Genomic DNA, 14,781 nt, shown 5'->3' on the forward strand with positions numbered 1-14,781 from the left:
ACCAATTTACCCCCCTTGCAGCCCAACTCTTTCATCATTTTACCCCCTCTGAACAAACTACCCCCTCACTCTTACACCATTTTACCCCCCTTGGCAACCCAACTCTTACATCATTTTACCGCCTCCGAACAAATTACCCCCTCACTCTTACAAAATTTTACCCCCCTTGGCCGCTCAACTTTTATATCATTCTACCCCCTCTGGACAAATTACCCCCTCACTCTTGCAAAATTTTACCCCTCTTGGAACCCGAATTCTTACATCATTTTACCCACTGTGGACAAATCACCCCATCACTCTTACACCATTTTACCCCCCTTGGCCGCCCAACTCTTACATCATTTTACCCTCTCTGGACAAATTACCCCCTCGCTCTTAAACCAATTTACCCCCCTTGCAGCCCAACTCTTTCATCAATTTACCCCCTCTGAACAAACTACCCCCTCACTCTTACACCATTTTACCCCCCTTGGCAACCCAACTCTTACATCATTTTACCGCCTCCGAACAAATTACCCCCTCACTCTTACAAAATTTTACCCCCCTTGGCCGCTCAACTTTTATATCATTCTACCCCCTCTGGACAAATTACCCCCTCACTCTTGCAAAATTTTACTCCTCTTGGCAGCCGAATTCTTACATCATTTTACCCACTGTGGACAAATTACCCCCTCACTCTTACACCATTTTAACCCCTTGGCCGCCCAACTCTTACATCATTTTACCCCCTCTGAACAAATTACCCCCTCACTCTTACAATATTTTAACCCGCTTGGCAGCCCAACTCTTACCTCATTTTACCTTCTCTGGACAAATTACCCCCTCGCTCTTAAACCATTTTACCCCCCTTGCAGCCCATCTCTTTCATCATTTTAACCCCTCTGGAAAAATTACCCCCTCACTCTTGAATCTTTTTACCCCCTCTAAACAAATTGCCCCCTCACTCTTACACCATTTTACCCCCCTTGGCAGCCCAACTCTTACATCATTTTACCCCCTCTGAACAAATTACCCCCTCACTCTTACAACTTTTTACCCCCTGGCAGCCCAACTCTTGCATCAATTTACCCCCTCTGAACAAACTACCCCCTCACTCTTACACCATTTTACCCCCCTTGGCAACCCAACTCTTACATCAATTTACCCCCTCCGAACACATTACCCCCTCACTCTTACAAAACTTTACCCCCCTTGGCCGCCCAACTTTTATATCATTCTACCCCCTCTGGACAAATTACCCCCTCACTCTTGCAAAATTTTACCCCTCTTGGCAGCCGAATTCTTACATCATTTTACCCACTGTGGACAAATCACCCCCTCACTCTTACACCATTTTACCCCCCTTGGCCGCCCAACTCTTACATCATTTTACCCTCTCTGGACAAATTACCCCCTCGCTCTTAAACCAATTTACCCCCCTTGCAGCCCAACTCTTTCATCATTTTACCCCCTCTGAACAAACTACCCCCTCACTCTTACACCATTTTACCCCCCTTGGCAACCCAACTCTTACATCATTTTACCGCCTCCGAACAAATTACCCCCTCACTCTTACAAAATTTTACCCCCCTTGGCCGCTCAACTTTTATATCATTCTACCCCCTCTGGACAAATTACCCCCTCACTCTTGCAAAATTTTACCCCTCTTGGAACCCGAATTCTTACATCATTTTACCCACTGTGGACAAATCACCCCCTCACTCTTACACCATTTTACCCCCCTTGGCCGCCCAACTCTTACATCATTTTACCCTCTCTGGACAAATTACCCCCTCGCTCTTAAACCAATTTACCCCCCTTGCAGCCCAACTCTTTCATAAATTTACCCCCTCTGAACAAACTACCCCCTCACTCTTACACCATTTTACCCCCCTTGGCAACCCAACTCTTACATCATTTTACCGCCTCCGAACAAATTACCCCCTCACTCTTACAAAATTTTACCCCCCTTGGCCGCTCAACTTTTATATCATTCTACCCCCTCTGGACAAATTACCCCCTCACTCTTGCAAAATTTTACTCCTCTTGGCAGCCGAATTCTTACATCATTTTACCCACTGTGGACAAATTACCCCCTCACTCTTACACCATTTTAACCCCTTGGCCGCCCAACTCTTACATCATTTTACCCCCTCTGAACAAATTACCCCCTCACTCTTACAACATTTTAACCCGCTTGGCAGCCCAACTCTTACCTCATTTTACCTTCTCTGGACAAATTACCCCCTCGCTCTTAAACCATTTTACCCCCCTTGCAGCCCATCTCTTTCATCATTTTAACCCCTCTGGAAAAATTACCCCCTCACTCTTGAATCTTTTTACCCCCTCTAAACAAATTGCCCCCTCACTCTTACACCATTTTACCCCCCTTGGCAGCCCAACTCTTACATCATTTTACCCCCTCTGAACAAATTACCCCCTCACTCTTACAACTTTTTACCCCCTGGCAGCCCAACTCTTGCATCAATTTACCCCCTCTGAACAAACTACCCCCTCACTCTTACACCATTTTACCCCCCTTGGCAACCCAACTCTTACATCAATTTACCCCCTCCGAACACATTACCCCCTCACTCTTACAAAACTTTACCCCCCTTGGCCGCCCAACTTTTATATCATTCTACCCCCTCTGGACAAATTACCCCCTCACTCTTGCAACATTTTACCCCCCTTGGCAGCCGAATTCTTACATAATTTTACCCCCTGTGAACAAAATACCCCCTCACTCTTACACCATTTTACCCCCCTTGGCAGCCCAACTCTTACATCATTTTACCCCCTCTGAACAAATTACCCCCTCACTCTTACAACATTTTACCCCCCTTGGCCGCCCAACTCTTACATCATTTTAACCCCTCTGGACAAATTAACCCCTCACTCTTGCAACCCTTTACCCCCCTTGGCAGCCGAAATCTGACATCATTTTTGCCCTCTGGACAAATTCCCCCCTCAGTCTTACACCATTTTACCCCCCTTGCAGCCCATCTCTTTCACCATTTTAACCCCTCTGAACAAATTACCCCCTCACTCTTACAACATTTTACCCCCCTTGGCCGCCCAACTCTTACATCATTTTAACCCCTCTGGACAAATTAACCCCTCACTCTTGCAACACTTTACCCCCCTTGGCAGCTGAAATCTGACATCATTTTTGCCCTCTGGACAAATTCCCCCCTCAGTCTTACACCATTTTACCCCCCTTGGCAGCCCAACTCTTACATCATTTTACCCCCTCTGAACAAATTACCCCCTCACACTTACAACTTTTTACCCCCTGGCAGCCCAACTCTTGCATCAATTTACCCCCTCTGAACAAACTACCCCCTCACTCTTACACCATTTTACCCCCCTTGGCAACCCAACTCTTACATCAATTTACCCCCTCCGAACACATTACCCCCTCACTCTTACAAAACTTTACCCCCCTTGGCCGCCCAACTTTTATATCATTCTACCCCCTCTGGACAAATTACCCCCTCACTCTTGCAACATTTTACCCCCCTTGGCAGCCGAATTCTTACATAATTTTACCCCCTGTGAACAAATTACCCCCTCACTCTTACACCATTTTACCCCCCTTGGCCGCCCAACTCTTACATCATTTTACCCCCTCTGAACAAATTACCCCCTCACTCTTACAACATTTTACCCCCCTTGGCCGCCCAACTCTTACATCATTTTAACCCCTCTGGACAAATTAACCCCTCACTCTTGCAACACTTTACCCCCCTTGGCAGCTGAAATCTGACATCATTTTTGCCCTCTGGACAAATTCCCCCCTCAGTCTTACACCATTTTACCCCCCTTGCAGCCCATCTCTTTCACCATTTTAACCCCTCTGGAAAAACTACCCCCTCACTCTTGAATCTTTTTACCCCCTCTAAACAAATTGCCCCCTCACTCTTACACCATTTTACCCCCCTTGGCAGCCCAACTCTTACATCATTTTACCCCCTCTGAACAAATTACCCCCTCACTCTTACAACTTTTTACCCCCCTGGCAGCCCAACTCTTGCATCAATTTACCCCCTCTGACCAAACTACCCCCTCACTCTTACACCATTTTACCCCCCTTGGCAACCCAACTCTTACATCAATTTACCCCCTCCGAACAAATTACCCCCTCACTCTTACAAAACTGTAGCGCCTTGGCCGCCCAACTTTTATATCATTCTACCCCCTCTGGACAAATTACCCCCTCACTCTTGCAACATTTTACCCCCCTTGGCAGCCGAATTCTTACATAATTTTACCCCCTGTGAACAAATTACCCCCTCACTCTTACACCATTTTACCCCCCTTGGCAGCCCAGCACTTACCTCATTTTACCCCTCTGGACAAATTACCCCCTCACTCTTACACCATTTTCCCCCCTTGGCAGCCCAACTCTTACCTCATTTCACCCCTCTGAACAAATTACCCCCTCACTCTTACACCATTTTACCCCCCTTGGCAACCCAACTCTTACATCAATTTACCCCCTCCGAACACATTACCCCCTCACTCTTACAAAACTTTACCCCCCTTGGCCGCCCAACTTTTATATCATTCTACCCCCTCTGGACAAATTACCCCCTCACTCTTGCAACATTTTACCCCCCTTGGCAGCCGAATTCTTACATCATTTTACCCCCTCTGAACAAATTACCCCCTCACTCTTACAACATTTTACCCCCCTTGGCCGCCCAACTCTTACATCATTTTAACCCCTCTGGACAAATTAACCCCTCACTCTTGCAACACTTTACCCCCCTTGGCAGCTGAAATCTGACATCATTTTTGCCCTCTGGACAAATTCCCCCCTCAGTCTTACACCATTTTACCCCCCTTGCAGCCCATCTCTTTCACCATTTTAACCCCTCTGGAAAAACTACACCCTCACTCTTGAATCTTTTTACCCCCTCTAAACAAATTGCCCCCTCACTCTTACACCATTTTACCCCCCTTGGCAGCCCAACTCTTACATCATTTTACCCCCTCTGAACAAATTACCCCCTCACTCTTACAACTTTTTACCCCCCTGGCAGCCCAACTCTTGCATCAATTTACCCCCTCTGACCAAACTACCCCCTCACTCTTACACCATTTTACCCCCCTTGGCAACCCAACTCTTACATCAATTTACCCCCTCCGAACAAATTACCCCCTCACTCTTACAAAACTGTAGCGCCTTGGCCGCCCAACTTTTATATCATTCTACCCCCTCTGGACAAATTACCCCCTCACTCTTGCAACATTTTACCCCCCTTGGCAGCCGAATTCTTACATAATTTTACCCCCTGTGAACAAATTACCCCCTCACTCTTACACCATTTTACCCCCCTTGGCCGCCCAACTCTTACATCATTTTACCCCCTCTGAACAAATTACCCCCTCACTCTTACAACATTTTACCCCCCTTGGCCGCCCAACTCTTACATCATTTTAACCCTCTGGACAAATTACCCCCTCACTCTTGCAAGACTTTACCCCCCTTGGCATCCGAAATCTGACATCATTTTTGCCCTCTGGACAAATTCCCCCCTCAGTCTTACACCATTTTACCCCCCTTGGCAGCCCAACTCTTACATCATTTTACCCCCTCTGAACATATTACCACCTCACTCTTACAAATTTTCACCCCACTTGGCCGCCCAACTCTTACATCATTTTACCCCCTCTGGACAAATTACCCCCTCTTTCTTGCAACATTTTACCCCCCTTGGCAGCCGAATTCTTACATCATTTTACCGTCTCTGGACAAATTACCCCCTCACTCTTACACCATTTTACACCCCTTGGCAGCCCAACTCTTACATCATTTAACCCACTCTGGACAAATTACCCCCTCACTCTTGCATCATTTTAACCCCACTGAGCAAATTACCCCCTCACTCTTACACCATTTTATCCCCCCTTTGGCAGCCCAACTCTTACATCATTTTACCCCCTCTGAATCTCAATCAGGGGGAGAGGAGTAATTCCTGAAAAGTCCTCCCATTGCAGCCCATTGCAGCCCACTCTTACATGGCAATTTCAGTCAGGGTGGTAATTCCTGAAAAGTCCTCCCATTGCAGCCCATTGCAGCCCACTCCTACATGGCAATTTCAGTCAGGGGGTAATTCCTGAAAAGTCCTCCCATTGCAGCCCATTGCAGCCCACTCTTACATGGCAATTTCAGTCAGGGGGATAATTCTTTAAAAGTCCTCCCATTACATCCCATTGCAGCCCACCCTTACATGGTATTTTCAGTCAGGGGGGGCGAGTAATTCCTGAAAAGTCCTCCCTTTGCAGCCCATTGCAGCCCACTCTTACATGGAATTTTCAGTCGGGGGGGGGGGGGGGTAATTCCTGAAACGTCCTTCCTTTTGCAGCCCATTGCAGCCCACTCTTACATGGAATTTTCAGTCAGGGGGTAATTCCTCAAAAGTCCTCCCATTGCAGCCCAACTCTTACATCATTTTACCCCCTCTGAACAAATTACCCCCACACTCTTACATCAATTTACCCCCCATAGACAAATTACCCCCCACTCTTACATCAAAATGGGAGGATTTTAGGGAGGACATTCGACCCGGGTTTACCGCATTAAACTTAAATAACATGAAATAAGTTACTGTGAATGTTGCAAAACTACTTAAAACAGCCGTACTTTTATTTGACGCAAAAATCTTAGGTAACTTTGCGACCAATGCCATGAATGCAATCATTTTTTGATTGATTGGATTAATCTCATTCACTCCTAAATACAGTTGCTCTTCTTCATTTTTGCGATCATTACTTGATCCGAATTTATTGATGCAAATTGGAAAGCAAAGAATTCATGCAGTGACCAAATATGGAAAAATGTTAAAAGAGGAAAGCAAATTACGCTCTGTTGTCAATCCATTTCCTTGTGATGAATGGCGTGACATCTTTCCCTCTCAAGTTGTAAATTGTCCCTTCTGATCTCCAGTCAGTTATTCCGATGTACATCTTCGCAACACCAAACAATTCCCTCGTCTCCTAAACCCCAACATGATTACTCGGGAAAATAACAAAAATCCAAAAATTCCGATATCATACAATTTTTGCTTATTTTGATGAAGATATCTTTGGACAAGTGATAATTAACTTAAATAATTTATAAAGAAAAAGAAAATTCAGGATGAGGTTCGTGACCCGACGTATGGGTTAGAACGACATGTGGTCCGGTGCAACCCAAAAATTATCTGGACGAAACTCAATCGCGTCTTCCTTGTGTCTCATGTTGGGTTATGGGTTTTCGCAAGCGGAAAAAAAGGCGTTTTTAACTAAGTAGAAAAATTAATTTCTCAAAATGAGAGAATAAAAAAATGATATTTTACAGTAGATTTTATAGATTTACAGGAGAGATCTGATTATAAGATCAAGATGGTGATTTGATTTTGGGGATGAAAAAGTCTCAAAAATCAGCTGTATATATATATACCCATTATCAGTGCAAGAAAGTCAAGATACAAAACTAATCCTAGCACCATGATTTACGGTGGGGGTCGCAAGGGTTACCCAAAATGGTTTGCTTCTGAAATATTCCCAGAAATCAGTCGCAGAGGATACCATAGATGGTATTTATTTACAATTTTCTAAGAATTCATTCACATTTCCGGTGGTTTCATAATCATTCAACACATGCTAGTTAAACTTTCTTTCTATTTCTCACTAAATTCAAGAAAGCCTTTTTTAGCAAAGTAGAAAAGTTAATTTCTCAAAATGAGAGAATAACAGAAATGATATTTTACAGTATTATTTGGAGATTTACAGGAAAGATCTGATTATAAGATCAAGACGGCGATTTGATTTTGGGGTTGAAAAAGGTTCAAAAATCAGCTGTATATTTTTACCAAATATCTTTGCAAGAAAGTCAAGATACAAAACTAATCCTAGCAACATGATTTACAGTGGGGTCGCAAGGGTTACACAATATGGTTTGCTTCTGAAAATTTCCCAGAAATCAGTCACAGGGGATACCATAGATGGATGCATTTACACTTTTCTAAGAAATCGTTCACATTTCCGGTGGTATTGTAATCATTCAATAAAAGCTGGGACGATTTTATATCAAATAATCTCACTCTTAGAAAAGTTATCGAGATTCACCACTTTGAAATGCATTTTAATTCTAAGCCCCATCTCTTGACAATTCATTTATAGAAATTCTGTGATCAAAATCAATGTGCTCTTGTCTTTGTATTCTGGTAAGTTAAACTTTCTTTTTATTTCTCACCAAGTTCAAGAATATAGTTTGATCGATATTCTAAAAATCTCGATCAGACTTGAGTTGATTGCGTAGAGTCTGTTGCCATCAAAACAGATCTGAATTTTTCCACCTTCGCTACGGCTAAAGATTTTGTGAAGATATTGGCTGTCACTTTGTCAGTCGGAACATAATAAATTCAAATAGTCCCATACTCCGTATTGTCCCGATTTAAATGAAATTTTGTCTCAATGTGTTTGCTCCTTTTGTGCATGATTGGGATTGGCACAATTTGATACAACTCTGACCGTCCTATCCAACTGCTACTGGATGTTTCTACTGGATGCCGAATCCTCCAGATGTTGTTTCACATACAATGCTTTATGAACTACTGCTGCCATGCCCTGATAATCTGCTTCTGATGAAGAGAGAGGACAACTGGGGCCTCCTTCTTGACATCCCCAGCTTAGTGCTGCGCCGAGTCCGTTAAGCTTGAAGTTATAGCGCGTCGTTGTTTTTCTGTCGTTCACATCACCAGAGCAGTCTGCATCACTTTCCCCCACTAAATATTATAACTAGCTTCTTCTATGTAAGGAAGATATAAACCTTATGAACCTTGAAGAGAGCGCAGAAGTCATTTTCCGAACAGCCGGTGTTGATTGGTAGGTGCATCCATGTGTCTGGGCAGAAAGTTGACAGTGAACAAGATGTCTGGGCTCGTCTGTTGCGCCAGATACAGAAGTGAGCCAACCAAGCTTCAGTAGAATCCCTGGCCCACTTCTTTGTTTCCGCTGTGTGCTGTCCGAAAATTCAAATTCAAATCAGCTGGAGTTCTTGAGGGTTTGCATTGATCCATTTGAAACCACTCAAGCATTGTTTCTAGGTAATGTTTTTGGCCAACTGTGACTTTGCCCTCTTCTTGTCTGATTCCTAGACCCAGAAACCAGTGCAATCTTCCTCTGTCTTCAATGTGAAATGTTACCTTGAGTGCTTTTCTGACATCGGAGATCACTGTCAAGCTTCTTGATGCTACTATGATGTCGTCAACCGAGACAAATATGCAGGTGTGACCCTCTGCACTCGCGACCAAGCTTTTTTAATTCCTGCTTCTGGTGAACCCCGTCTCAGTAAAAAAAACTTGCCAGTTCCTTATACCTGCTGTTAGCTGCCTGTCAAACCATAAATTGATTTATTCGGTCAAACATTGATTTCTCTAGTACATATTAACTTCCCTCCAACTTGTAGCTTCCACGTACACTTCTTCCTCTATTGGTGAATGCAGGAAAGCCGTTTTGACATCAAACTGATGCATCACACAGCCATGCTTCGTTGATAGTTGAAGTAGAATCCTGAATGTCTCTGGCTTACAGGTAGGTGCAAAAGTCCCAAAGTAGTTCAGTCCTTCCACCTGTTTGAAGCATTTTGCCATATAGCGTTCTTTGTATTTGTCCAATTGACCACGGGGTTTCAATTTCACTTTGTAGGCCCATTTAACCGGTATGACGTCCCTGTCTGTGGGTGGTCTCGCTAGGTTCCAAGTCTTGTTGTCTTGAAGTGCCTTGACCTCGTCCTTCATTGTCCGATGCCACTGGTCCTAATCGTCAATTACTTGGTTTCGTAGACTGTCTTGTTTTCCACATAGTCACCATCAGTCACAGCAAGATGGGCCCTGACTTCTCCGAAAAATTCCGGAACATTCCTTGCTCGTGTCATTCGTCTGGGCTCTGCCCTGTCCTCTTGCTCCATTGCTTCTTCGAAGAAGCCAAATGTCTAGAAACCCTCTGTGTCACTGTCTTCTAGTGACTCTGAGTCTCAGAAAAGACCTCTTGTTGCAATATATTCTTCAGTGTCGTGTCTTGAGTGTCCTCGCTCTCTGCGTCATGTCTTTCCTCCTTTTGCAGTAGATGTGTCCTGTCTTCTTTGTTTTCATTGTCTTGATGACCATCATCTCGGTGGGTGCCAGATCCCCACTTGCGGTGACATCTCATCTAGTAGGTCAGGTTTCTCTGTGTTGTCAGGGATTTAGCCCTTTTAGGACTCCTTGATAATCACATCTCGATCTGCCACCATCTTGCGTGTATTGGGCACCCACACCGGGTATCCGTTGTCCCTTTCAGTGCACCGCAAAAACATTCCTTCCATTGCATTGGGTTCAAGTTTGCTGACGTCTTTGTCCCTCTTCCTCATGAAGATTGATCAAACAAAATTTAAAAATTTACTAACTGAAATCTTAGGTTTAATACCTCGCATCAGCACTGCTGAGCATTTTCCTACTCCTCGTCTCACAATCAAGTTTCTGATCTTTGCTGCGTGGAGAATCGCTGCTCTCCACATCATCTTGGGAGGATCCGAGTCAACGAGCAAGAATCTTGCCATCTCCAGTAGTGTCCTGTTGCACCTCTCAGCTAAACCATTCTGTTGTGGCATGTCCGGTATGCTCTTCTCCTGTAAAATGCCTGCATCTAAACAGTATATATTGAATTGCTCCGAGAGAAACTCCTTCGTATTGTCTTATCTCTGCTTCTAGGACGTCCCCATATTGTGAACAAACTTCTTCAGGCTGGCCATTGTTTCACTCTTTGCCTTAGGCAAGTCCACAAACACAAACTTCGTGCACTGGTCTGCAAACACAATGCAGAACCGGAACCCTGACAGTGACTCTACTCTGAAGAGTACCATCACGTCTGTAAACACCCTCTCCAGCTTCTCTTCTGCTTGGGACTCTGCCACTCTTGGTACTCGAGTCTCTGTGATGTTGGCCAATGCGCACACAGTGCTTACATCACTGAGTTCCTCCACTGTCTCTGGTGCATTTCTGACCACATCCGTTTGATTCAAATGACCCAATCGTCTTTGCCACTTCGTTGCACTGTCAAATTTCAACGCTGTTGAAACTCATCTTGAACTCTAGAACGCTACAGGGTAAATAAAACTATATATTTTCCTGTGTTAGTTTTACCCGAGTTCCCTTCTAATTTTTTTCTTCGCCCCCACTTCGTGCGTCTTGAGACTGATGTTTGAAGAATAGTCAGGTACACACAAAATATATATGAGTTCGCACTATAATTCCCTTTTGTTTGAGGGTATGTTGATCCTCACAGAGCCTCTGCCCAACACTTCGGAAGCCTCTACGTTGGAATTTCTGACCATGGATTGATTCGGCACAAAGGCCAGGAATGCGTCGATGTTCGTCACTATATGATCTGTGCAACCACTGTCCACTAGCATGCCTGCTGCCTTGCACTAGGTATGAGTTGCCCAGTGTTCTTCTTCTGGTGAAGTCAATGTTGGACCCCTTGCCGCTGACTCAAGCTTGCATCCATCTCTTTGTCTCCTGCATGCCCTGTCGAGGTCACCTTTCTCATCGCACTTGCTGCATTGTGCTGTCTTCTTCCTCCTACAGTCTTGGCACAGTGTCCAGGGATCCCACACACAAAGCAGTTTCCTTTCCTGGGTCCCCTTTTGAAGTCGCGCTTCTTTGCCAGTGCCACTGAAACACTTTGTCCCTTGTGCCTCTGTGCTGTGCTCATGGAATATCTGCAGCCTTTTCCTCAAATCTGTGAAGTTCGTTGCTGCTCGGTGAAAATCGTTGAAACTTTCTGTAAATCAAAACTTAAATACATCAATGACAAACTATTGAGGACCAAGGCGTTAAAGATAGTATCTGAGACTGCTTCCCCAGCATCTTGTAGCCTTGTCAGCAACTCCTGTCCTCTGACAAAAAACTATCCAAATTCTCACAAACCTCGAGCTGCAGTCGATCCAGCTGTGCCACCAAAATCACCATTGTCGGCGTCTCCACACATTGAAATCTTTCTTGCAAAAGCTTTCAAGCCTTTGCTTCATCTCCGATGCGGTCATCTCCCACACAGCTATATCTCATCAGCGTGAAGGTTATTGCATCTAGAGTCACTGCCAGATGGCACCGCACATTGTTCCGTTTCTCCTTGATGTCTGCAACTTCCTTCTCATTTGCCTCCTTCAGCATCTTGTAGTTCTTCTTCTCATCGTTGCTCCCCCCTTGGCTAGTGGTGCAGACTCATTGGGTTGCTCCTCTGTCCCAATTAGTCATTTGTAGAGTTCCTTCTATTGCATCGTTGCCAAAAATCTTGTGTTTCGGATTAGAAAGTCCTGTGCCTTTCCTGCGTGGAACAGCAGCTTTACTGTCTGTTGATCCATCGTATATTGGGCAGGCAAAACAGTTGTGAAAAGAAAAAGAACTAAGCAGAAAAGGATTATGACTGTCAAAAACCAATTAGTTTTTTGCTTTAGAAATTAGTTTTATGACTTAGAAAATTACTGGGCCCAGAATCTGTTGGGTTATGGGTTTCAGCAAACGGAATACAAGGCCTTTTTTAACAAAGTAGAAAACTCAATATCTCATAATGAGAGAAAAACAAAAATGATATTTTACCGTAGAATTTGGAGATTTACAGGAGAGATCTGATTATAAGATCAGGATGGTTATTTAATTTTGGGGATGAATAAGGCTCAAAAATCAGCTGTATATCTACTCATTCTCAGTGCAAGAAACCAAGATACAAAACTAATCCTAGCACCGTGATTTACAGTGGGGGTCGCAAGGGTTACCCAATATGATTTGCTTCTGAACATTTCTCATAAATCAGTCGCAGGGGATACCATAGATGGTATGTATTTACAATTTTCTAAGAATTCATTCACATTTCCGGTTGTATCATAATCATTCAACACATGCTAGTTAAACTTTCTCTCTATTTCTCACTAAGTTCAAGAAGGCCTTTTTAACAAAGTAGAAAAATTAATTTCTCAAAATGAGAGAATAACAAAAATGATATTTCACAGTATTATTTGGATATTTACAGGACAAATATGATTATAAGATCAAGATGGCGATTTGAATTTGAGGATGAAAAAGGCTCAAAAACAAGCTGTATATTTATACCAAGTATCTTTGCAAGAAAGTCAAGATACAAAACTAATCCTATCACCATGATTTACAGTGGGGTCGCAAGGGTTACACAATATGGTTTGCTACTGAAAATTTCCCAGAAATCAGTTGCAGGGGATACCATAGATGGTATGCATTTGCACATTTCTTAGAAATCGTTTACATTTCCGGTGGTATTGTAATCATTCAATAAATGCTGGGACGATTTTATAACAAATAATCTCATTCTTAGAAAAGTTAACGAGTTTCACAAATTTGAAATGCATTTTGATTCTAAGCGCCATTTCTTGACGATTCATTTATAAAAATTCTGTGATCAAAATCAGTTTGCTCTTTTCTTTGTAATTTGGTAAGTTAAACTTTCTTTTTATTTCTCACTAAGTTCAAGAATATAGTTTGATCGATATTCTAAAAGTCCCGCTCAGACTTGAGTTGGTTGCGTAGAGTCTGTTGCCATCAAAACAGCTCTGAATGCTTCCACCTTCGCTACGGCTAAAGATTTTGTAAAGATATTGGCTGTCACTTCGTCAGTTGGAACATAATGAATTCAAATAGTCCCATCCTCCGTATTGTCCCGAATTAAATGAAATTTTGTCTCAATGTGTTTGCTCCTTTTTTGCATGATTGGGATTGGCACAACTTGATACAACTCTGACTGTCCTATCCAACTGCTACTGGATGTTTCTGCTGGATGCCGAAATCCTCCAGAAGTTGTTTCACATACAATGCTTCACGAACTACTGCTGCCATGCCCTGATATTCTGCTTCTGATGAAGAGAGAGGGCAATTGGGGCCTCCTTCTTGACATCCCCAGCTTAGTGCTTTGACGAGTCCGTTAAGCTTGAAGTAATAGCGCGTCGTTGTTTTTCTGTCGTTCACATCACCATGGCAGTCTGCATTACGTTCCCCCACTAAATATTATAACTAGCTTCTTTTGTGTAAGTAAGATATAAACCTTATGAACCTTGAAGAGAGCGCAGAAGTCATTTTCCGCACAGCCATTGTTGATTGGTAGGTGCATTCATGTGTCTGGGTAGAATGTTGACTGTGAACTTGATGTCTGGGCTCGTCTGTTGCGTCAGGTACCGAAGCGAGCCAATCAAGCTTTAGTAGATCCCCTGGCCCATCTCTTCATTTCCGTTGTGTGCTGTTCAAAAATTCAAGTTTAAATCAGCTGGAGTTCTTGAGGGTTTGAACTGATCCATTTGAAACCGCTCGAGCATTGTTTCTAAGTAATGTTTTTGATCGTCTGTGACTTTGCCCTCTTCTTGTCTGATTCCGAGACCCAGAAACCAGTGTAATCTCCCTCTGTCTTTAATGTGAAATGTTGCCTCGAGTGCCTTTTTGACATCGGAGGTCACTGTCAAGCTTCTTGATGCTACTATGATGTCTTCAACCCAGACAAATATGAAGGTGTGACCCTCTGCACTCGCGACAAAGCTTTTTATTCTCCTGCTTCTGGTTAACCCCGTCTTGGTAAAAAAAATTGCCAGTTCCTTATACCAGTTGTTAGCTGCCTGTTTCATACCATAAATTGATTTATTCAGTCAGACATTGATTCATTTAGTACAGGCTAACTTCTCTGCATCTGATCCGTTTTTTTACAAACTCTTGTGGCCGCTCCACGCACATTTCTTCCTCTATTGGTGAATGCAGA

The sequence above is a fragment of the Convolutriloba macropyga genome, chromosome 1 (genome assembly GCF_964194025.1).
Source record: "Convolutriloba macropyga chromosome 1, txConMacr16.3, whole genome shotgun sequence".
NCBI classification, from domain to species: Eukaryota; Metazoa; Xenacoelomorpha; order Acoela; family Convolutidae; genus Convolutriloba; species Convolutriloba macropyga.